This window comes from Mauremys mutica, chromosome 6 (assembly GCF_020497125.1).
Source record: "Mauremys mutica isolate MM-2020 ecotype Southern chromosome 6, ASM2049712v1, whole genome shotgun sequence".
NCBI classification, from domain to species: Eukaryota; Metazoa; Chordata; order Testudines; family Geoemydidae; genus Mauremys; species Mauremys mutica.
In genome coordinates this window covers 82,065,817-82,091,650 of record NC_059077.1, presented here as the reverse complement: position 1 = coordinate 82,091,650, position 25,834 = coordinate 82,065,817, and positions in this window count along the sequence as shown.

Sequence of the window (25,834 nt, the reverse complement as noted above, 5' to 3'; positions counted from 1 at the left end):
GATACAAAAAGTTAAAGCTTTATAATTCTTAAATCACAAATTGTCATCATGTCAAAAAATACAAAATAAATATCCTTAATTCAAACTCTATTAAGTTCTCAGGCAGCATTATGTTACTTTTCCTAGCTGTAAATTTTGATTATTATCTATAGAAATATTTTTTCATTGGTTTGTGTGTGTATGGTGAAATTGACATTCACCAAGATTTACAGATAAAAATCTAGTCCTTCCAAGCCTAATTATAATATAATGCAAACTTGTTCAAGGTTTCCCCATTTTGCTACCCATCACTTTCTATCCCACACACTAAAGAAACTTCCCTTATTTTTAAAAAAATGTACAGTGCTAATTATGTTCAAAGAGGTCCCAACATTATTGAATTTTTATCATAAAAAAATTGCACAAAAAAGTTTGGTGCTTTTTAAATGAACAGGTTCCCAGATGATGGAAAAGTGTTCAGTGTTGTTACTTTAAGGTTTTGATACATTATATTACACCTGAGGCGTGGTTATCAGAGTTCCAAAAGGCTGCATTTTATCATATCATCTCTTTTCGGTCTTTGCGCCAACTCAGAACAATGGGGCCTCAATCCTGATTGGGTCTTTTGTGTGCTATTAAAATATATTACTAAGAATAATCAGACTGAAAAATTGAACCTGACATATTCCAATATATTTTTTCAATCATTAGCCAAGCTCTGCCTTGAGAATTGTACTGTTCAATTACAGTGGGCATGAGAACTGGAAGGAATTACTGGAAGTTAGAATACCTCCTCAAGCAACCTGGCAGAAAGCATGCCTGCTGCTATGCCCCTTCAATGGGTGCAGTGTGCCCTCCCCTATCTGACATGTAGAAGGAGTGAAAACCATGGATTCACTTTCTTTCTGCATCCTCTGGAGTTTCTAGGGCCCCAGAGCCACACAGCCCTGAATCCAGGAAAGTAGAGAGACTGTACTTGTGACCAGCTCTTTTGTGGGAGATGGAAAGGCAGAAAAAAAGCCCTTGCATCATGTGTCACATATGGAAACTTGCACTGGGTCCAACCACAATCTGATCCATAGAAATTAACAATTGATGCAGATATTAATGGATGTGCAATAGCAAGGCACTTACAAAGCAAACACCAATACTTGCAAGACAACTAGAAGAGATCTGAGAAACTCAGGAGTTTCACTTCCTAGGAATTAATACCAATACTTTCCTTGTATTTGGGCCCCCTGGATTCAACCAATTTGCAACACCCCCCAAGATAACTTTTCCAAAATTTAACTAGGAAGTTGCCTGATTTGAATGGAGACAAAAGCCACACCTTGGAGCGTGTGTGTGTATATATAAACTGGGACAGAAGGGGGACGGAGGAGAGGGAAACTGGGAGTTGGAGTTGGGACAGGGAGAGACTGGGTGTGGCTGGGCAATCAGTCTGGGAATCAGGGAAACACAGGAGTGGGGGAGAGAGACAAATTGCATAGGAATCTGGGAGTGGGTGTGAGAAAGATTGTGTGTGAGTGTATGTATGCGCACACAGACTCCTGCTTGGCATGCTCTTTTATGCTGAGACTCTGAACCATCGTTTATGGTGAGCTCTGAAGCAGACTAAACCACCTGACTATCCACATAAGTTTCATTGCACCCCAGGTTTCATAGAATATTTGTTTCTTGTCTCTCAGGTGATGTTGTAAAAACTATTACTTGATAGAGCAGTTCCCCAGTAGAATATTCAAATTTAAAAAATCAAGGGCTCAGAGACAAATAAATGTTATATTTAAAGGGTCCAAGGCTTTAGGTTAATTCAGGTTTGCTGATCTCTTTGTAGTGCAATGTGAAAATGAAGTGTTCATATTACCTATACTTTCCTCCCTCTCTCTCTTTCTGTTATGACTTTCATTGTGTCTCTGAGTTTGTTTTTTAGTTCAAAAGCACATTCAAATTCACTTAAGCATCGGATGTTGTCATTGACCTGATATGTACTACTGATACTTTCTTTCATTTGTTCTCAATGCCATTATCTGAATTTGAAAAAAGCTTAAGTTTGGGAAGGAATCAAACATTTACGACAGTGGACACAGTAACACAAGAAATATATTTTAATCTCAAATATATTATAAGCCTTTTTCAAGTGCTTATAATTTTCTGAAACAGATTCTATTGGGGCTGAAATTTTCCACATTCAAGTAATCCCAGAAGAGTATTTTTAAGTTTGAATAAAATCTCGAGTCATTTTGAGTGCTATGTGAGTAAGAAAAATAAAAGGCATTTTCTCATGTTTGAATTAGAAGTTTTGATTATACATAAGTCAACACTGATTGAAACATGTGCATATTTGGTTTGGTTTGTACATCTCTAGATTTTAAAAAAGTAAGACTTAAAAAAATTGGCTCAGGTCTGTAGCTATGAAGAGTTGCATTTTCCCCCACATATCCATTAGGAATTGTCAATAGGTATTCTAGCTTGAATTAGAACACTGGAGTAGTTTAGCTTGGATTAGAACATTGTGAATGGGCATTTTCATTGTTTTGCTTGACTGGAAGCAGCTTAGAATGTTGGGGATGTCAAGGGACACTTCGGATTGATTTAAACTCACAAAGGCTTTTAATCACCACCAAAGCTGAAAGCTTTCAGAAGTCCAGAATACTGTGAATTCCCTGGTAGAGGACAGTATGTTGCCCTATTTGCCACATGATGTGGAATGAACACCTAAGTGGAACTTAAGAACACCTAGACCACTAAATAGTTTCATAGCACTAATATAGCACTTTACAAACTTTATTCGAGCCAGGTCTACACAAGCAAGCTTACAGTGGCACAACAATACCGATGCAGCTGCAGATCATTCGTGTAGCTGCTCTATGCTGATGGGAGAGAGAATTCCTGTTGACATAGTAAAACCACCTCCAGTGGTGGTAGCTTTGTCAGAAGGAGAAGCTGTCCCACTGACACAGAACTGTCCACACCGGTGCTTCTGTTGGCGTAACCTTATATCAGTGAGGGGGGTGTTTTTTCACACTCCTGAGTGAATTATTATAGCAACAGAAGTGGCCTTAGTTAGGTTTCACAACACCCTGTAAGTTATACAAATATATATTATCTTAGGGCTGGCTGAAAAATTTCAAAAAACTACCGTATCTTTAAAATCAATAACCTAGTTTTCCAAACAGTTATAACATTTATTTATTTTATTTGGCACAAAAAGTGTCTGTTGGCCAAAAAACAAAAATATTTCAGACAACACTTGAAATAAACCATATCTTGCTGCGATGCTCCATGGGAATTGTTGTTACCTCATGTCCCCATTTTTTCCTATGGGCTGGGTTCTCCAGCTTGGCTTTTTCTCCTTTGATGCATGATGGCCAAGGAGTCCCACACCACCTCGCCTCAGCAAGAGGGGAAAACCATGGTGCATAGGATTTGTGAGAGACATAACCTGACCAGTTAGCCTCGGGAACTGCAGCCAGGTAGCATTTCCAAATAAATATATCAGTTGTATGGTGGTGTATTTTTGTTGTAGTAGTTGTTTTTGCAAAGTCAAAATTTTCCATAGGAGAAAAAAAAATCCATTCTACATTATCTCCATTTAACAGATGTCAGACAGGGCTGGGAAGACAAAGTACAAATAAGTAAATGACTTGCCCAAGATCACATAGCCAGAGCCTGAGTTAGAACTATGATTATTATGTAGGTCTCCAAACTCCTAGTTCTATATCTAATGTACTAGGCCACACTAAGCCCTTGACAAGGCAATTAACCTTTGCTTCTCAATTTTCTCAATAGTAAAATGGGAATAATATTACTTACCAACCTCAAGGGGGCCCAGTTCCATTTAAATAAAAAGCTGATACTTGATTTCCTGGCATTCACATTTACCGAGGGATGATGTAATAGAATTAGCATTTGGAATGTTCAAAAAGCTAGTCACCTCACAATAAACGTCAGCACAGTTGTCAGACAACTGATAATATGTGAGAGAGCATTAAATGACATTAAAATCAAAAACAAAAAACAAAAAAACAAAATTAGAAGTAGCTTTCCTCTTTGTATTTCCTTTGTCAAAAATATGATGAGTTTTCTGGCCTCTGTGTTTCACTAGAATGGTACAAAAAGGCCCTAGTTCTAGTTTTGATAACATCCCTGTTAGGAAAACATTTAATCTGATTCTTCATTTTAAGTATATTCTTAATTGGTTCCTGACTCCAGGACCATATTGGGGTTCTGAATCTGACTCTCAGTGTTATAAGAACCTTTCAGTTATATAACAATATGAACAAATATATGTATATTATATAAATAGGTTAATGATAAACAGAAAATTGTCTGAATTTTGTACAAATTATGTATTTTATGCATTCAAGGGTACATAGAATGAAATTGTTCATTTCTGGTAGTGTACATATAAATGTTAACTAGTTAGAGGAATTACATGTTTGTGCATGTCTGTATGGTACTTATAGATGTTTTTGAATGAGGTATCAAAGGTTATTTAAAATAACTGAAGAAAGGTTGGTTTGGCTACAGTAGTGTATTTGTTAAGAATTATTGCTAAAAGAATATGCCTATGCAAATTGAAAGATTTGTAAATATAGTAATGTTGTTGGTGAAATGATGTATCATATTAAACTGGAAACTAGTGACAATAGCTATTGTGTCAGCTAGTGGTAAATGGATATAAACTTATCTATGTAACTAGGAGGAAAAGGCATTATGTCTTTAGAGCATCAGTTTGCTGAAATATGGACATTTATTTGTTAGCTGAACTGAAGTGATAATCATTAGGAACAAAGAGTAGGAACTGCCATATTAGATCATTGGTCTCTAGTATGGCCTATCCTGTTTGTATCTAATCGGCCATATGATATATAGCCTAATATGGCTATGGCAGGTATTTGATGGCTGAACATGGGTTTGGACAAGTTGCTTCACTGTCCCTAGTAGTAAAACTATGAATACAGCTTACTTACAGGATTGTTATGAAACTTAATGTTTGTAAAACACTTTGAAAATAAAAAAATACTTATCAATTGTATTCTGACATCCTGTGCAGCCTCAGAATTGTTAGGGGGTTCAGTTCAAGTAACAGTGTCAACATCCAAATGATTATATGAAACTTATCTAAACAGCCTGATTTCCTGCCTTCAGTGATATTTAATTAGAGAGAGAGTCAGTCTCTTAGGTCAAGTATCCCTCTCATGGAAAGGTCAAGTCAAATCCCATGTAGTCTAGGACTTCTAAAGGTCAGAGACTCTCCAAATTAATTGTTTTACCCATTGCTAACCACCTTCCCTGTACCTCAGTCTAGAAGCAGGGATGCCCCAAAATGCAAGAGATTTAATTATAAGGACAGCAGCTAGCCCAGCAGAGATTGTCAGAACTCCTGAGACTCTTTGAAGGTTTGATTTTATTTTAAGCTTCAAGTAGAATTGACTTTGCATTTTTTGGGGGCTGGGGAAAAAACCCAACTACCCTGCTCCTTTAGGAGATGAAAAGGTAGGAGGAAGAAAAAGAATGTAAAATGAAGTGAAATAAAATTCTGCATAAAAATGTTCCTGAAGAATACCAAGCTACAGACAGAGGAATTTGATTTACTGAGAGGATTGGAATAGCTGCTGAGCAGAACTGCTGCTTTACCTGAGAAGGGTGGAAATTCTGCCAGAGGCTCCTCATGGAGTTCTCCCACTTCCCAGCTCCTCTCCCCTCTGTGTGCCCCCTCCCCCACCCCCAATCTGAAAGAATGATCTGGCCACGACTCATCTGCAGGAACACAGAATTATTTCGTTATAAGGTAGATACCATACAGTAACAATTATATTTTTCACATTGCAAAACAAAGGATAACTACACTCTAATTTTTTATTAACATGTAAATAAATATATGAGGCTTCAAAATGTTGAAGTCCTAATAACTCAGAGGCAGATCCTCAGCCTGTGTAAAGTTTTCATAGCTCCATTGAAGTCTCTGGAGTTTTGACAACTTACATCTGACATGGTTCTGTCCCTCAGGGTGAAATCCTGCCCCCATTGAAGTCAATGGGAGTTTTGCCATTGACTTTGATGAGGCTAGGTTTTCACCCTCAGGCACCACTGAAATGGCCAGCATAGCAGATGTATACCTGCCTTACCATAGCTGAATGCAATTTTAGTTTGTACAGTTTTTTGAAATGTTGCAGATTTGTCTGTTAGTCTTTAAACACAGAACTGGCAGATTTGCTCAGTATCTTTTCCCCAATATTATTTTATATTCTAAAGAAGTTCCTTTACTGCTCCTGCTATCTTTTTCCAGACTTATTTTCTTTACTTGTATTCATTCCCATTGCAGCAAAAATCTATAACGAAGGAGCACTTCATTACCAGAAGAGAAGAATAAAGGAAATCTAGAGAGACACCTCAGAATAGGGGCAGAAAAGCAAACTATTTGCTTTTTTATGTTAATTTCTTGTCACTTTCAGCATCAAGATGTTTCTTTCAGATGGGAGGCAAGTAAAAGCAGAAGAATAAAGAATTTTCAATACTCAATTTGAAAAAAGATAATTAAAATCTGCAGATCACAAGATTTCAGTTAGCCTCTGCAGCATTTTCTGCTATTGAAACTTTAGTTTAAGATACATGGGCTCTCTCTGCCTCTCCATGCACTGTACACTTTAACTATAATTGCACCTTTGCTCTGAATGGCTTAATTTTGTTTTATACACAAAATTTATAAAACTTTATTGCAAACGAAACTATTTTAAAACAATGAAGTATTGCTGCTTGAGACACATCTAATAGGCTTTTTTTAAGATCCCATGACTATATTCTTATCTGATACAAACACATACTTCTCAGTAATACTAATGGGAGAAAGTTAGATTTGTGCATCAATAGTAGAATGTGTGTGTAACGCACTGGACCTCAGAGTAACACCATGTAACCACCATATTCATAGTTTGTATATGGTTGGGATATTTCATACATAGCATGCCATTTAAGATACCATATGAAAGGTTATGGTCTGCTGAAACTCAGTTTTTCAGGTAGGTATATCATTAGTGTGTATGAAGTTATGAGATTTTGCTAGATGGTTGTTATTGAAATATGTTGTAAGGTTGGGAGACACTGCTAGGTCTCCAATGACAATAAAGGTGGAGACCCACACCCACATGTGTTAAATGACCATCATGAGCCATTGACCAACTGGGGAATTGTAAACAAGAGATTTCAATTCTATAAGAGACAGTTTTGCATGCACCACACAATGAGGATCGGGTAACTCTATGATTCAGTTGTGTAAGCACCACACCATGGGGATTGCTCAACTCTGTGACTCAGCAAGGCCCACCAGGACATGTCTGGGCCAGCATCTTCCCTGGGACTGGAATTAATAGTATAAAACAAGAGATGGTGGCACCAGGAGATCACCTTTCTCCTCCTCCACCTACTCTGAAGACAAGTATAGACTATTGGTGCCTCCCCATATGGCAGGGGGGAGGAGGGGAGAGAGAAGTTGTCAGCTAAAGGGGATGACATGTGATCTTCCCACATGTCTCCTTCCTGCCCTGCTCCCAGCCTGGGCCCCCACACTCTCCCTGCCCCCTACCCTACATTACCTGCAGGGGAAAGGAGGGGGCTCTGTCCTCCTGTGCCGGCTCTCCCGCCCACCCCCCAGCACATTTGGCTGCTCTTCCTGGCAGCAAGACCCAAGCAGGGAGCGGGACGGAGCCACTCCTAGATGCTGCCTGGTGCAGCGCAGCAGCTGCCTGGGAGAGCGTCTGGCTGTGGCGGTGGTGGTAGGGTGACCAGATAGCAAGTGTGAAAAATCAGAACAAGGGTTGTGGGGGAAGGAGGGGATAATAAGCACCTATATAAGAAAAAAGGCCTGAATAGCAGGACTGTCCCTATAAAATCAGGATATCTCATCACCCTCGGTGGCAGGCTGCCTCCCACCTGGGCTTGGCTTCCGGGACAGCAGCTGAGTGAGCTGGAGTTCCCCTTCCCCCTTTGACACATGTGCAGCAGCAACTCACTGGGAAGGGGCAGCAGCCAGTTCCCTGCCCAGGCTCGGCTTCTGGGGAAAGGGGCCATCACTGAGCATGCCAGGAGAGGGAGGGTCAGGCTCACTCAGCCACTATCCCCGGAAGCTGAGCCTGGGTGGGGGGCAGCCTGCCACTGCCTCAGCCAGGCACTCTCCCAGTCAGCTGCTGGGCTGAACCGAGCAGTGTCCCAGCATGTCCCCACCCCTTCTAGTCCCTGCCTGGGGGGAATTGGACCCTCCATGTCCTTCCCCCTTCCAATGCGTCACCTCTGGCAAAAAGAATGCTGGAAAGACAGACTTTAAACTGGGGAGATTGGTCCCAGTCTGAGAAGGACATTCAGCCTGTGTATCAAGAACTGTAACCTATCTGCAACATCTAGGGCGGTGAGATAATTATTTGATTCAAATCTTGCTTAGTCTGCAAGTTTAGGATTTAGAATGCGTGTTTACTTTTAATTTTCTCAAGTAACTAGCTCTACCACTTAAAATCTTTCTGTAATTAATGCATTTATTTTAATGTTTTATTCTTATCAGTGTGTTTATCTAAAGTCTGCTCAGATTAAAAAGGCTGGTGCATGTCCATTATTCTTTGACAAAGTGGTGAACTAACTGATGAACTTGCATTGTTCAAGAGGTCTTGAGCAGTGTAAGATGGTACATTTCTGAGGTGCAAGGCTGGGGGCGGAAGTGGGGGATTTGCTGATGTTTCTCTCTGTGTAGTTCATGAGTGTCTTAGAGAGTATATAGGTAATTTAGCTGGGTGTGTCTCTGTATGCTGGTGGCTAAGTGATAACAGCACCTGGAGGGGTTTGCTGCTTGTCAGAGACAACCCATGCTGGAGAGCCGAGCACAGTGGTCCCACAGTTCCAGCTTGTACACCAGGGAGTACTGTCATGATGTGCCTTACTATTTAACTGAGAACAAACACCCAAAGTTGATAAATAAGACTAAAATAATCTCTGGCATTGTTCCAGGCCTGCATAATTTGCTCTGCCATCTAATACATTATGCATATATAGCTAAAGGGCTCCAGAGGATTCTAGGAGAGGGACGGGAAATAGCTCCTGCCAAAACAATTAAGAGTGTTAAGGATCTGCCAACAACCAAACTTGAGAGAAAGTCTCTTAAGGTAAATGGTAACAGCACTAGAACTGTTAGTCTAGGTAACAAAATAAAGTGTTCAGGAACAGAATAGACTAGAACCGAGGGAATGGTGGGAAGAGACTAGAAAAGGCCAATAATTGATTTTGGTCTGCTTAAAGTCATATATAAATTGCAGTCTAAATTGGTCCACTGTGATTTTATTTTTAGTGATTCTTAGAAGGCAAAATCTTCATAATACACCCTAAAAACACTAGACACCATTAATAAATTAAACCGTGTCAATGATTATTGACAATGATTATTTGTCAATAATATTATTGACAAAGGATATTCTGTTAATCTCAGGTACAACACTTTTTACTAACTCTTTGAAAATACTAACTTTTCATTAGTGCTTGTTGAAAAACAAAAACAAAAGGTTCTTGTGGGAAATTTCAAAATTATTTCTGATTTGCAGGGTTCATATTTGTCCTATGGTCAGTTTTTTGCGAAAGTTTCTATGATACTAATATATTTTTATTTTTTTTAATCTAAATCATATTCAGAATTGCTATTTTCTCTTACCAAAAATGGTTTATTTTGAGAAAAACTGATAAAAATATTATGAAAAACAGAACATTTTAAAGTTGTCAACAAGTTTTTACTAAATGTTTCATGGTTTAAAAAAGGCTATTTTGCCATCAGAAAAAAAAAATACACTTTTTCTCCCCTATTGTGACCACCGTGCTCAGGAAGAGCTGATTCCTATAAAATGTTGAGAGCTCTGTTATAATAATAATAAAAGGAGATATACCTATCTGTTAGAACTGGAAGGGACCTTAAAAGGTCATCAAGTCCAGCCCCCTGCCTTCACTAGCAAGGCCAAGTACTGATTTTTGCCCCAGATCCCTAGGTGCCCCCCCCAAGGATTGGGCTCACAACCCTGGGTTTAGCAGGCTAATGCTCAATCCACTGAGCTATCCCTCCCCTGTTGGGAGTTGAGAGTTCTTTGCACTTTGCAAGGAATAAGTAGGCATTTGGGGCTCAACCTTGCTAGGTGCTGAGAGCTCCTGTGAAGAAGTGATGTACATTCTTGTGAGGTACTGACTATCTAACATTAATGACCCCTAACATTAATAGGGGTTGAGAGTTCTGAGTACCTTGCAGAATGGAGGCAACACTTCTATCAATATGTAAATTATGCAGGAACTGCACAGGGTTGTCACACAATGTATGCACCATTTAAGTCAGGGGCGGGCAAACTTTTTGGCCTGAGGGCCGCATCGGGTTTCGTAAATTGTATGGAGGGCCGGTTAGGGGAGGGGGTCATGGCCCAGCCCCCACCTCCTATCTACCACCCCCCCCCCCGGCCAGGACTCCTGCCCCATCCAACTGCCCCATTCCCTGATGGTCCCTCTGGGACCCCTGCCCCATCCACACACACCTGCTCCCTGTCCCCTGACTGCCCCTGGGCCCCTGCCGCCCCATCCAACCCCTCCTCTCATTCCTGACGGCCCTCCCGGGACCCCTGCCCCATCCACACCCCTTCTCCCTGTCCCCAACTGCCCCCAGAACCCCTGCCCCTCACTGCCCCCTGCCACCCCACCCAACCCCCCTCCTTCCTGACTACCCCCCGGGACCCCTGCCCCCATTCAACCCCCTGTTCCCCCCAACCCCTATCCACACCCCCGCCCCCTGACCACCACCCCGGACTCTCCTGCCCTCTATCCAACCCACCCTGCTCCCTGCCTCCTTACCGTGCTGCCTGGAGCACCAGTGGCTGGCAGTGTTACAGCCGCGCCACCCGGCTGGAGCCGGGACATGCCACCACCGCCACCGCGCAGCTCAGAGCACTGGGTCAGGCCGGGCTCTGCAGCTGCACTGCCCAAGGAGCTCACAGCAGAGCCTTGTGCCGGCTCCGGCAGTGGAGCGAGCGAGCGAGCTGAGGCTGTGGGCGAGGGGACTGGCTCCATCTAGTGTTGAAACTGAGAAGTGCAACAGAGTTGAGCTCAAGCACCATGTGCGGGCCATATTCAATTATATTTTCAGAATTTGCTGCGGGCCAATAAAAACTGACCCGCGGGCCGCAGTTGGCCCGCGGGCCGTAGTTTGGACACCCCTGATTTAAGTCCTATGTAAGTCCTAACTGTAGCAGCTGAAGAAGGATTTCAATGACAGAAGGACTTTGTGTGGGCTCTCTGAACTGAGAGGAATTTTGTTTTACACAAAACAAAACAAAACCTCCCAAAAAGCAACCCCCTTACATTCTTCCATGAGACTTTCCAGTTATAATGACCAACCAACCATGGTTTTGTTATTGCCTTGTCCTTTGTTGTACAAGTCTCTGATAGAATGCAATTTTCAGATAGGCAACACGCTACTTCTTTGACACTACTCTCTAAGCCAGGGGCTCAAATGCCAGACCCCTGTGAAAATAAGAGGGGTGGGGACAGGTGTCCCAGCCAGGTGGTGTAGACTCTCCCCAGAAGTCCCCAGTCTGGTTTAACCTGTTCCTTCCCACTGTTCAAAGACAGAGCTAAATAGGCTTCATTAGGAAACTTTTGGTATGTTAAAGTGCTCACATGAGAGCTGAATTTACTTGAGATGTGGCAATGTTTCTACCTCGTCTGCAAAGAGTTGAAAATCACAAAAGAGCCTGATGCGTAGAGGTCACAGCGGAGAGGCAGGTGGCAGCAGAAGGTGACGGACAGTCAGCTAGCGGGATGGCCAGCACACAGGAAGTGTGCAGATGGCAAAGCAAGTAAGGTGCCTTCTTCCCCGGGTGGGAGGTGAACTCATACAGATGCACCTCTGAATCTGAGTCCTCACAGACCAAGGACAACCACTGTGAGTGGGGTATGGTGAAGGGCACAGAAAAGGAACTGTTGGTTGTAGAACTCAAGGACACCAGGCAGAAGACAATGCTCCCACGCACTATTGGGTGGGTACCCTGTTCATGGTTTTATGATTATGAATCCTGCTTGTGACATTTTCCCTAATGAATGTTGGGTGACTTCCTGCCTTTCATTAACATTTTCTTTTCTACACTCAGACTCTGTGCTTATGAGTGGGGAAGTATTGCCTCTCAAACACCCAGGAGTGGTTTGTAATTTTCCCAAGCTACTGGGTAGGGGTTCAAGCCCAGTCTGTGTTGTATTGTTGAAAAGGAACCCCTAGATATTGAACTGAACCCTGGTTGCTGCCAGTTCCACCTGGCAGAAGGGTTACACATTGATGAGGCATCAAAATATACCCCACTATTTGTTTCAAACTAGAGCATAAGTTTCCTATTTCTTGTTAAATAACAGCTTTACCAAGCCAGGTGCAACTGCTCAGGACATTCTTAAGCAGCAATATTGCTAAATGAGATGCAGATGTCACAAAAGCAAGGCAGTTCGCTGATTACACTGGCAAAGTAAGCATGGCTGAAGTTAGAAACAAATAGTTATTTTGACCTGCTGAAGAGAAGAAGTGGCCCTCCCACCAATAAATGTCCAATAAAAGTGAAAAATAGACTTGGACATACTAATGACCCTGGAAAAATGAAATATTTTAATTGGCACTTCATACCAGTCCAGGGCATCAAAGATAAGCTCTACTGACATTTAAAATGCATTGCAGAAATAGTGGGAAAATGTCTTTTTGCTGCAGGCATAAGTCCCGGGAGTTGGGGCAATGCCTCAGTAATGATGAACAAGTATAAGAAGTCTCGAAATGTTCTGGATGAAATCTGAATGATAGTTGTGAAGTTGGATTAGACAGTCAACTGTCCCCCAAAGGATTAAACCTGTAATGTGAGCCTTTAAAACTTTATTGTGTATCTCTGCTAGCACACAATGAAAGGAACAGCTCAGGGAAGATAGGAGAAAGGAAAGTGCAGATGCCTCTCAAATAACTAAATCTTTTGCTACAGTAAGGAGAGGCTGTTGGGATTTGGCATGGACTTCGCCATTTTTTCTCACGATGCAGACACTGTGGAAAGTGAATCTGGTCCAACAGAAAGACAAAAGAGAGCCAGAGGTCACAACTTATGTGAAGCCGAAAAAAAGAGCCAGAGGCAGGTCATTTTCAGTTAGTGAAAAAGAACCAATTCACAAGCTGTATGTGCCATTATTTCTAGATTTGACAATATGCTACTACAGCAAGATGACTCAAGGAATGATAAAGTACATAAACTACAGCCAGCATTGATGAAACTATCTAAGAGAGATAGAGTTTGGAAGTTTGATGACCTCCTTAGTGATCACTCAGGGAAGGGATGGCCTTTCCGTCATTGGGGCCACAACAGAAGATTCAAACAGTGTGATGCAGCAACATTTACTGGGTTTGCAGCATGTCAGATAATTGAGAAACAAGGCTTTAAAAAATGGCATAAAGTTGCCAGATTATTGCCAAGGTAAAAGGATTTTTATCCGGAGAGTCTGGCACAAGAGACTCGTTGTGCAGTTGGGTTTTACTGAGCAAAGCACAAGCACAAGTAGAAATTCAATATATGAAATCTAAGAATCTCCTGGAGAAATTGTCTGCTGTCACCACAAAGAGCAGAAATAATTAACTGTTTGTGGACTCATTTGCTTCAAGCCTCTACTGTTTTATGTCTCCCTTGTATCTTCAAGAGAATGAAGTGCTGAAAAGTTTTGTCAACAGGTGTCACATAGCTGATGGAGCTAGCCACTGAGAAACCACAGTTCAGGCTGCTGTCATACTTATCAGAATATATTTTCTTTCTCCCACACTCTAATGCTTTCTGTAAAAGCTTATTCAGCATGGTCATAAAAACTCCACTTTAGGTTCACATTTCATTGGAGAAGATCAATCAGTGGAAGGACATGCTACAGTTGGTGCATATGCTAATCACAATGGCATCAGAAACGATCTCTGTGCAGTGATGGTATAAAAAAAATCAATGTATTAAAAAATGCACTGTGTAAAGAGGGGGTCACCTTCTCGTGATCTAATCCAAAAGGCCAAGTCAGCAACATAGAGGAGTCTGACAATGGCAGGGAAGGAATGGAGTATAATTAAAATGCCAGCTTACTGAGTGTGCTGCATCTATGTGAGCAAGACAGCGCTTTAATATTCATCTTAGTTTCATTAATGATATCATAACAATGTACCTACTATCTATGTATAGAGCAGTTCATATGAGGTTTTTGATTCTTGTTTTAAATCTGAAGAGTATCCATATTGCTTTCCTGTCAGATAGGAGAGAATGTGAGAATTTAAAGTGCTTTATTTTTCTGCTGATTTGAATGTTAGACGTTACATACGATTTCAGCAATCACTGTAAAAGTATCACAGGCTATGCTTCATAGCACCTCTTAAAGCAAAGGTCCATATTGAGCACTCACTTAAACGGGTGAAAAAAACTTAGGTAACAGAGAACAGAATTCGGCCCATATGTGCATATACACAGAACACATTTCATTTCACTGCAATATCATGAGCTGAATCTATTGTAAAACATTACGCCTAACAACAACAACAACAAAAACAACCTTGTTTATTTAAACAAAAACGGCAGGAAATTCACATAGTTGAGGTACTCATAGGATGAAATCAATGCTTCAGTATAAAAATGCTTCAGTATAAAAATGGTTTAAACAGTGAATAATCTGGATTCATACCCACACTGCACAAATGATTGAAATGTACCCTTATCAGAGGGTCAGAACAAAGCATATGGACCACATAAGTGCTATATTTTGAGGGAGGAGAGTTCATACCTCACTGTGGCAAATGAGATGCAAGAGGAGTGAGCACTGATCACACCTTGGGTTCAGGCGTTGTTCAGCTGAAGATTTTTATTTTTTATTTATTTATTTTGCAAGCCTGGATTAACCAAGCAGCAACACAGACCAAAAAAAAAAAAAAAAGCAACAGAGGCCTGATCCTGCAAGGTGAAAAGCACCTCCTCATTGATGAGCAACACCATACATTCCCATTGATTTGAATGGTACTTAAATTAATCTTGTGCATAAGTGCTTTGCTGAATTGGGGAACTAAATCTTTCTACATTATGCTCCTTTTTAATATTTTCTGCCTAAAGAGTGGAAAGGGGATACACCCCACATGAAAATGAATCAATGTAATTTAATAGTCTTCGGTAGGAAGCTCAGTAACCTATTAACAAGCCGTTGGCCATCCAGTCTCTTGGGACCTGCCCCCCTTCCCTCCAACCACACTCTTTAAATTGAAGTGTAAGTTTTCTCAAATATGTGAAGAGCAAAATATGTAACTTAAAATGTAATGTCCATTTAACAGTTGAGACCAGCAACAAAAAATCTGTTAAAAAAAACCGCCCACTAAATTTGTTCACTACCAGTTTCCGGTCACCATTTTGAAAACATGTTTCTTTACATTTGTAGCACAAGATTTGTATTGATCTAAATCACTTCCATTAAAGTTATGACACATTATGTGGCATTAACGCTCTATAATTTGAAGCACACACACATACTTGTTGCATTCATGCTGCTTTTTTTTAATCTTTCATCTGTCATATTAGTTCTTTTTTTGCTATGGATTTCACAGTAAGGGGGTACTTTTTCCAATGCCTAGCATCCAATCCACACATAAATCCAATTGTTATCTAAGATTTGCTGTCTGTTCTGCCACACATAGTACAGAAAATTTCCCCTTAAGAAATTATATGATTTAAAGTAGAGCCTTAAAATAGATATTCTAGAATCAAAATGCCAGTGTCTGTGTATATATTTTAGAACCTTAAAGCCCCATGTATTCTCTTCCCCAAGAGTAGTTGTTTACAGGCAAACTTCTGCATACTTACTGCCCCCTCAGGTGAAATTCACACTAATGCAAAGGCCCAGGAAAAGCCCCTTCTTAACACTTATCTTGCAGGTGGGATTGCCCATCAGTGGGCTGGCCTCACAGGTGCTTGTATGGTGGATTTGACCTACTGTGTGGCCACACAGAAATGGCACAAGACTAGCTTGCACACCAGCCTACGTACAAGGTCATTTTAGAGGCGGACCACAAGCTGGTCAGGGAAGAAGTTGTAGATCTGTATTTACACAGATTCGTTGGCTTTTTTGACACCTCCTCAAGTAACAATGAGGGGTTGTAGCTGTTATTCTAGCCCACGAGATGGAAAAGCAGAAGCAGGGGGACTGCTTGGAGGATGAGTTTGGTTTGGGGGATGAGTTTGGCCTCCCAAACCTCTTCATGCTTCCTCCACAAACAACCCAAATATTCAGGGCCTGGTTTTCTATTCCGGTACACCAACTTTATATCAATTTCAGTGCAGGAATATTCAGTACCCTGGAATAACCTGCTGTAAAAGAGTAGACATCGGGTCCTCAGTCATTCTGTGTATGGATTGTATTTCACCCAGTGAATAGTTTCTTACTACATGTGTAGTCCTAAGCATTTTAGTGCAAATACTTAAAGTACTATGCAGCGCAGCAGTAAGTGTGGCAGAATTCAGCCTAATTGAAACACAGCAGTGCTAACCCCAGTCAGAAAAGGCAGGTGAAGAGAAAGGGACTCATCCTTCCCAGACAACCTGTATTCCTCTGAACTTCCTTGGCTCAATCTCTGCATGTCAGAGATGTAGACGGTTAAACTAGCTTTTGACTAAATGCATCAACCACTGTTGTGGAACATCACTCTGGTTGACTGACAGTACCTAGCTAATGAAATCCAAGAGAGAAATAATCATGAAGTTCATCCCCTGGCACTGCAGGATTCTTTGTATATTAGCACTAAATAGTACCATGTTTCATGTATAATTCCTTTTTCCATTCATAGAAATATAGGGGATAGAGAAGACCTATCTATCTGGGTCATCTAGTGAACACCACTGCCAGTGCATGATTGTTTCTTATTATATCATTTCTGCTGCATTGGGGCTGTTTTTCTTTCCCCAAATACACTGATTTCTCCCCTTGATCTTTTTCTTTATTGTAGTCTTTTCTTATTTTCTTTGATTCTCTCCTTGACTTGTTTTTCTAAGTCATTTTTACCTTGCTGCTTTCTGCATTTACTGTAGTCCTACCCATGTTTTATTAATAAATCTCTCATCATCATTTATCCTCCTGAGTAGCTACACTTTCCTTTCCAGCTATCCCACCTGCTCTATAAGATCTCTAATTGTTAAATATCCATCACACAGAAATTTCTAGTTTTCCCATTGTTCACAAATGCATACATGGTGCAGAGCTGACAGGCTGGCTCATTTAAGAAAACCTTGTACAGAAAGGTCAAACAGAAAACAATTCTTCCAGGTATAACCAGAACAAAAACTACTTCTACCATACAAGGCACAACAGAGGACTGCCTGGGGAGCAAAATATCAAAGGCAGCAAATATTTAGTAACTGCTTAGTTTCTGATTGATTTTGGGTTGGGAGGGGCAGCCATTTTACAGTTTGCCATTGGCAAGGAAAGTCCTGGAAACTACCTATACAATACACATCTTTTCAATAACCAAATATTAGACTGCATACAGTACATAAGGAGGCCTGTAGATTTGTCTCTTCCACACTGAAAATGTCATTGGAACGCTGTTTTTTTCCTTCCAGTTAAATGTGTTCCTTTGTGTGACTGAAGCCATTATCATATGATTGATATGAGTCAGACAGAGGAGAACTGCAGGCTCTACTTTTGTTAAATATGGGACCAACATTGATTTTTTAAAATTGAATGTAATACATGTTATTATGAGGGTTTATTTTCTTTGAAGATCTAGGTCCTTCCACCTAAAGCTGCCCAGCAAACATAATAGGCAAACAACCATCATATCAAACTATTATGGCACATTGTCAAAAACCAAGTGGCAGATTCTCTCCTGCACCAAAAGGCACTCTGTTCTGCTGACATGGCCAGCCCGGACAATGCTTACAGCTGCTGTCAGGCTGCTCTAAGTTCTGCCACTGGCTTAGGATCCTTTATAGATCCCATGCCACTGGAAGTTTGTTGTGACAGAGCTCTGTTCCACCACACCTCCTCCAAGACCCCAACATGCTGCCTCTTTCCCCTGATAGCCCCATTAGACTGGGAGAAAAGGAGGGAGACAGAGCTCAGGTGTGGTGTACACACAACCAGAAAGGAGATCTCCTCTGACAAGGGAATTCTCTGCTGGGCATTTGCAGCTGTTTGCATTACATAAGACCAGCTTCGCTAGCTGGATTAAGTGTCTCCAGCACTGAAAAAAATGCATCTGTACTTCAGGAAGTACATTATTCAATTTAGCATATGCATTTGTTATTGGCTTATTGGGTAAAAGGAGGCAGGGTAACTAATTTCAAGCTATATGATTATGGTCCATAACCGAACAGGACTCATTCTGCTTTCCTTCCTTACTCTGGCAAAACTAAAGTAAAAAGGTTAGAGCAGGGGTTCTCAAACTGGTGGTTGTGACCCCTCCAGGACTTGTGAGGTGGTTACATGGGGGTTGTGAGCTGTCAGCCTCATGTGACTGACAGGCCCGAGCCCCCATTAAATTAAATTAATATTACATTAAATTAACACAGGCATCTCATTTTTAATTTCTAAGGGTGGGGGGGGGGTCACACTCAGGCTTGCTGTGTGAAAGAGGTCATCACTGGGCTAGAATCTGTTCAGTTTGGAAATGTAGACTACCCCTTGCCACTCAAAGTCACAGGACAACTAGAAACTTCTAGCAATGCCAGCAGATGCTTTATAGCTGTCTCTTTTCTTTCCCCTTAGTAAAAGGAAAAACACTTAGGCTATGTCTACACTACACAGCTTTTAGCAACATGGCTGTTTTACTATAGCTGTGCTGTTAAAAGTCGTGCAGTGTTCTGCTGTTTGTTGGCTCTCCTGCTGACAGAAAATTTGCATCCCCAATGAGCAGCGTTTGCGTTGTCGGCAGGAGAGCGCTCCTGCTGACAACGTGCTATTCACACTGGTGCTTATCGTGGCAAACTTTTGTCTTGGGAGGGCGGGGGTGTTTAATGCCTCTGAAAGACAAAAAGTTGTGTCGTTCAATTGCCAGTGTAGACATAGCCTTAGTAACAATTATGACAATAAAAGTATCTGAAATATGGTTAAGAACGTAAATATTCCAACCACCCCCAGAGAAGGAAACCCAAACAACTAACAGACAAGTCTAATGCCTTGTCTACTCTTACAGCAGCATGTAGAGTACAGCCACTACATGTGTAGCTACATGCCACATTGAAAGCAGGCTGCATCCACACACGTCACTGCGATATGCAGCTACATGTGGTAGTGAAAGATTCTGGCAGGAGGGAGGCAGTGGAGAAAGCATCCAACATCAGGGAGCTGCTGGAGCCATTTTCTGCTGTCTCCTCCCTGCCAGAATCTTTCCCTGCTGCTGGAACCTATCACTACAACAGCAAAAGGCTCCGAGAAGGGGGAGACGGCAGAGACTTCCTGGGGGATTTCCCCACTGCCTCCTCCCTCCCAAAGTCTCCCCCCCCCTTCACTGCAGCAGGGAAGGCAGTGGGACACTGCACATGCTCATGTAACTATTATGTAGTCCTTCTGATCAGACTTCTCCAACATCCCTTTTGTCTGTTTCTCATCCTTTACTTGAGATCATCAAGAAAATTTCGGTTTGCAGCAAAAAAAATTAGTTTTGAAAAACAAACATTTTAGTTTCTCATTGAAACCCAAAACTCTGTCATCGGAAATTTAGAAAATGCAATTTTGAATAAGTTTCCAGGAAAGTTAATTTGCATTTTTGAGCAACTGTAGACACAAATTGTCACAAGCCTAGACTGTGAAGTCTTGTGAGACAGACTGTGGTCGTGTTACTGGTTTGTGCAGAGCCTAACATGATGCGATTTTGATCTTTGATTATAGCTCGTAGAAACTACCAGAATTCAAATATATCATAAAATAATAACTTTTTTCATTTTAGATGATGACTTGCATGTTTGTTTTCTGAGAATTCAAGTGGGATATTCAGTGTGGGCCTCAATTCAGATATCCTTATTCACCTGATTAGCACCTTACTCTTGGAGTAGCTCACATTTTCTGCATTGCTTCACAGGCGTATGTGCATATTGCAGAGCATTTAAGAAATAGATGTTCTGTTTATTTTTTTCAGTGCTCATTTTTAGTCTTTTCTTTGTACCATGTTTTATGTACTGTATAAGGAGTGTTGTTTGCACTGAAAAACCCATTGCAATGTGTATCAGTTTTAAAATCATCACAGAATAGGTTTGTGATGTATTGTATATATAAATTGAACTTATGAAGAGTTACTTATAAATGGAATTCTCAGCATTCAGCTGCTTTGATTAGAACAAAATAATAATTCTTATTTAGGCAGAGCTCCTATTCAAGACTCAATCCCTATTCAGTGAAGCATTTAAGCACACACAACCTTCAGCATATGCTTAAGAGCTTTTGAAAAGCTAGATGAAGTCATTTCAGTAACACCTCCCATAATATTCTGACAGAACTTTTTATCTCTTCCTATTTTAACATTACATACCCCCAACTTTGCAGGATCCCATGACCCTGAGCCATGGAGCAGGAAGTACAGACAAAATCCTTACACTCCATTGGCATAGCATTTAATTTTGTGCACTGCCAACATACAATGAAGGCTGTGGGTAGGATTTAATATTATGAAAGATGGCAGGAAGCAGCCAGCTAGCTATTGCCACATAATTCAGAAGAGGAGGAGCAAGGACAGCTCTTTAAAACCAGTTAATAAAATAGTGTTCAAAGAGCATTTATATGTTTGGTATTATTTAAAGGAGTCTTAAAGAATTGCCTCTCCTCCCAACCATTCTGATGTCCCAATCAAGACAGTATTTGAGACGGGGGTGGATAGAAAACAAATGGCTTTTGCAAAGGCTGTTTATTGCTTTAATTGTTGTTTAAAAGCATTTTAAAGAACAGTTTTTCCCTCTCCCTAGGCACCAACAAAAACAACATTACAGGGGAACTGTTCCCTAGAAGGCTTTTTAAATAATTGTGCTAAGAAATATACTAACGTCAAAAGCTAGAACTCCTGAAACTTTGCAGCTACAGTAACTCCAGGCAGTGACAAGTAGCTGTCCCTACATCTTGCTGAAGAATTTGGCTCTGTTTACATTCTTATTCCCCAAATTACAAACATTGTTCCTATAAACAAGACAGCTGTTTTTCTTATAATGCAACTCCCAACTTCACCACATCTTTTTAGGCAATACTGCATATCTCCTTTTGTCTTATACTAGCCAATTCACTTGAGTCTAATCCAGCCCACAGGCAACAGAAGGGCAGATTTTCTCCTTAGCTACCAGATGCACAAACACAATGACATGAGAGCATCTGAAGTTGTATTGTTTTTCTACAGGTCCCCATTCAATAATCACTGGAGATATAAAAGAGTTTTCTTCCCTCATCACCATCACAGCCTGATGTAAGTCTTCCCTGGCCCTCAGGAGATGTCACAACTTTTTTTATCATAAATCAAGGGCACCACACAAAATTGGGTTAATGCCTAGCAGTGAAGGCTGCAAACATTTTTAGAGACAGAACTAAACTGATTTATACAGACAATAACGTGTTCACCATCAATCCACTATCATGCCTGTCAGTTAGTATGCTTATCCATGGTTTTGTTTGTTTGTTTCCTCCATTAAATTACCTTTTAACTTCCTCCCACTTATTACATTGTAGTTGCATGCTAGGAAGCCCCATGTTTCTGTTTTACAAGAACAACTTCAGTCACTCAATTCTGTTATTCATGACAACTCAATTCCACATAGAATTCTAAATGTTCTGACTCAAATGTCAATTAAAATTGTGCTGACATACTGACATTTTTTAAATTGCATAAATGACTGCTTGCCGTCTTCCCTGTGTATTGAAAATGATTAAGTAAAAAATTAAACCAAATTCTTTATGTGCAGGAGTGGAAAGCATCCTCATCCATCTGTTGACCACACTAATTCAACTTCCACAAATTTAGGATAATTGGACTATTCAAACTCCAGAGGAAAAGAGATCCTTTAGGTGCTCTGTGGCACAGACATCATGCACTCATGGTGAAATTCACCCCTATGTAGCGTGGTAGCACAAGGCCTAGATACAACTTAAACTCTACTAAAGCCCTCAATATAGAACTTAAGTGGGGCTTAGGTGGTGACTAGACTGTGCTTGCCCTTAGCAAGGGGCGAATTTCAACCTCAGAAAATCTTAAAGTCAAGATACGAGCTACAGCAATTTTTAGTGCTAGAAACTAGCAAAATAGTGAACAAAGAAAGAGTGGTACCCATGGCAATAGGCACTGATATATACGAAAGATAGAAATTGTAAATATATCGGATTGCAAAGCAGAAAACAAGGCTTAGACAAGAGCCACTGGAGCAGCCAGGAAAACCACTTTCAGTAAGACAAGATTAAATTTCAGCAGCTCCCCAACTTAACTTTTGGAAGCCTGTAGAGAACATTGAGTATTCATTACAGTGGGGGAGTCTTCCATATAGCAATTCCCATCAGAATTACCTGCTTCCTGCAGAGTGGCCTGGGGGAGAGTGGGGGAAGGGGGAGAGGAAGGAAGTAAACTTTAAGCTTTGCAAGTGTCTCCAAGGATTTTTACCTGAAGTAACCTACAAACCATCTCCAACCCAAATCCAACATTTAATTTCTCATTCTGCCTCAGGAAAGAATAATATTACTCTGCAGGAGATTAGAATTAGCCTATTCATAAAATTCAAACTCTTTATAGCAGAGTCCTAAAAGGATCCAGAATGACTGAAAGTAGTACTCAACTGCAGTTACAGGAGTTTCTCTTCTGTCGATTCTCTTTTTATTACTCTGAAAAAGCCCTTCCCTTTAGACCGAGTCATTTTACATAATCCTCTTCCATCTCTTATTACACTCAACTTGTGATGCTCACCAATTATAAGAACCCTCCCCAAATCACTCTAAGTATTCATCTATAATTTGCATATCAAAAGAATCAATATTTTCTATAATATTCAAAACAGGGAGTAAACAGACTTTACAAAAGTACAACATAAAGGTAATGGAAACAACCAAGTGCTTCCATGTCCCAGTACATGGAATTAAATGTCTAAAGTGACATCTTCTAAAAGGCACAACATAATCTCACGGGCAGGGGAGCTAAAGCAACTTCAAGCCATCTTTGCGTCCTCCTGATCCTGGGCTGCTCCAGGGACTGGAGAGGCCCCTATTATAACAAGCAGCAATGGAGGTCTGTCCAAGTCCCTCCTCGTGGAATTGTTGAATCAGGGCTTGACTTATCATACTGAACATTGGATTTAATTCATCTTACTGTCCTCACCTACTGGAGGGAAAGAAGTTGGCAGTTAATTAACAAAAACAAACAAAACCTATCTCCAAGGTTTCATTTTCCATTTCAACCAACAAGCCACTACCTGCTGACATATACTAACTAATCTTTTGTTCTTGTTTCACATAGTCTATGAAGGATTTCAAACACGTTTAAAGTAATATATCAAAATATCAATTTAGATGCAACCCTCTGATCTGTATCCATTGCACATTGGGGCTCTAGCATCTCATCTCTTTTCTTCTTGACTTGTAACTATTTCTTCCTCAGCTCTTCTCTCCCCTCCCCCTCAAAAGATTCTGTTGCCTCAGCTATTTGCATTGTAAAGTCACTATTTAGTAATCTTTGAGACCTCTGTGTGATCATCAGTTCCTAGTACCCGTGATTTTGAGCTGTTCCTTAAAAAACACTAACAGCTTATGAACTGAAAAATCTTTTAAATTGAAGTCATCCTTCCAAAATGCCATTTTATAACAAAAGCACTAAAACCAAAATTCCAGAATTAGCAGAGACATGTTGTGTGAAAAAGAGCATGTCTAATTAAAAACTATTAGCAGTCATTATAGCAATGTATAACTGACAGCACTTTTAATATTGTGCATTCCCATTTTTCTATTTCCCAGGTACCCTGAAAAGTGAAGGAACATTTTACCAACTTTTTAAATACTAATGAACTTTTTGTGGGATTCAAAAAGGACCAGTAACTTTGAAAATACAATTTTGATAAATGTCCATCATAACATATTGATACAAATGTCACGGAATCTTTAAAAAAAATGGAAAGTCTCAAAGATGGCTACAATTTGTCTTTTTCCCCCCTCTCTCTCTCTTCCCCCCCCCCGCCAAAAAAAAGACTTTTTTCCCCCCAATCAGAAACACTGCAAAGAATTTCCACTCTAGTCAAAATGTTCAAACTTGGGTGCCTAAAGTTAAGTACCTAAATCCATACTTTTTCATCTAAATACTCACTGAAGTCAATGGGAGCAGTGGGTGCTCAGCGCATCTGGAAAGTAGGCCTCAAGTATTTAGGTGCATAACCTGAAGTACTTGTCTGAATATTTCTGCATTACTTTTTAAACATATATGAATTCAGGATTTGGAGGAAGTGTCATGCTGATATCTTCAGAAATTAAGTCATCTATCCAAAGAAAGGACGGGTACAACACAGGCAGAGGCAATAGAGTCTTCCTCACACTGTCCTTCCTATGACTCTCAAACTTGTTCTGAGTAAGCCATCTCTACTGGTGTGAGAGAGCAGTTGATTTTCCATGTCCAGTCAATCTGTCAGTGTAATGGGACCTTAAAGTGGATGCCAATGCTGACAGCATGGTGAAAAGATGCCTTAATGTAAATGAGAATCAGGCCCCGAGAGGGGAACGGAGAAAAAGGAATATATGCCACTGACAATAAATCAATCACCAGTTTAATCTTACCGACAAAAACGTTAACTGCAGCTCCAGTTACACGTGAATAATTTATCCACTAAAAGCTTCTATAGAATGCCATCTTGTTGTTGTTGGCTGCTAGCTTCCTATTTTGGCCTTTCAGCCCATGCAGCTGCCTTAAAAAAATCTTTAATGTCCTCTATTCAAAATAATATACCTCTATTTTAAACATATTTTATTTTTAAATCTCTCTCTTTCTCTAGGTAATTATGGACACAATAGTGAATGTAGTATAGAGTGTGATAATTCCAAAACATCCTACAATATGAATAACATCCACAAATAAAATTCAAAGTTATACAAGAAAATTTAAATGTAGGTCCCTTCTCAGAAGTGTGATATCACAAATATTAAAATTGATAGACTCAAACAGACTAAAATATTATTCACTTGTGAGATTTTACTTGGATCCTTTTAGTTATTTAGAACAAGTGAATTTTTTTTATTTATTTTTTTTAATCTTCATATTTCCTGAACACCTTGTTCAATTTGCCTCAAAACTTTTTATATAAAGTGGCACAAAATCCATGTATGTAAAATTTCATTTGGATTAGCTTAGTTTAACAATTTTAGGGGCTTGGCATCAAAAGTGAGGAAACAAAAGTTATGGAAACAGAAAGCTTAAATCCTAAATATGGAAAGACTAACCTCTCTCCATCCCTAAATATGGAGAGGATAACCTTGCTCTTAACTCAATAATAAGCCTAGAGAGAGCACATATAACAACACAGATCGCTATCATTTCCCAATCTGTATGTGGACAGCAAGTTTGCAATACTTATGGACAATAGTAGATCATCAAGTAATACAAGCTTACTATGGAGAATACTATTCTTAGATGTTATCCCTCTAAATATACAAACACAAATAGGGAAGTTAGTCTCGCTTCATAACTGTAATGGAACCGCACATGGAATATTCATTCTGATCCTTGTAGTTGATAAAGATGTAGAAAATTGGAGAAAATATTAAGGAAACTAAAGGATGCAAGAATTTGAAGATAAAACATATGAACATAGACTTAACAACTAGAGTAACAGCA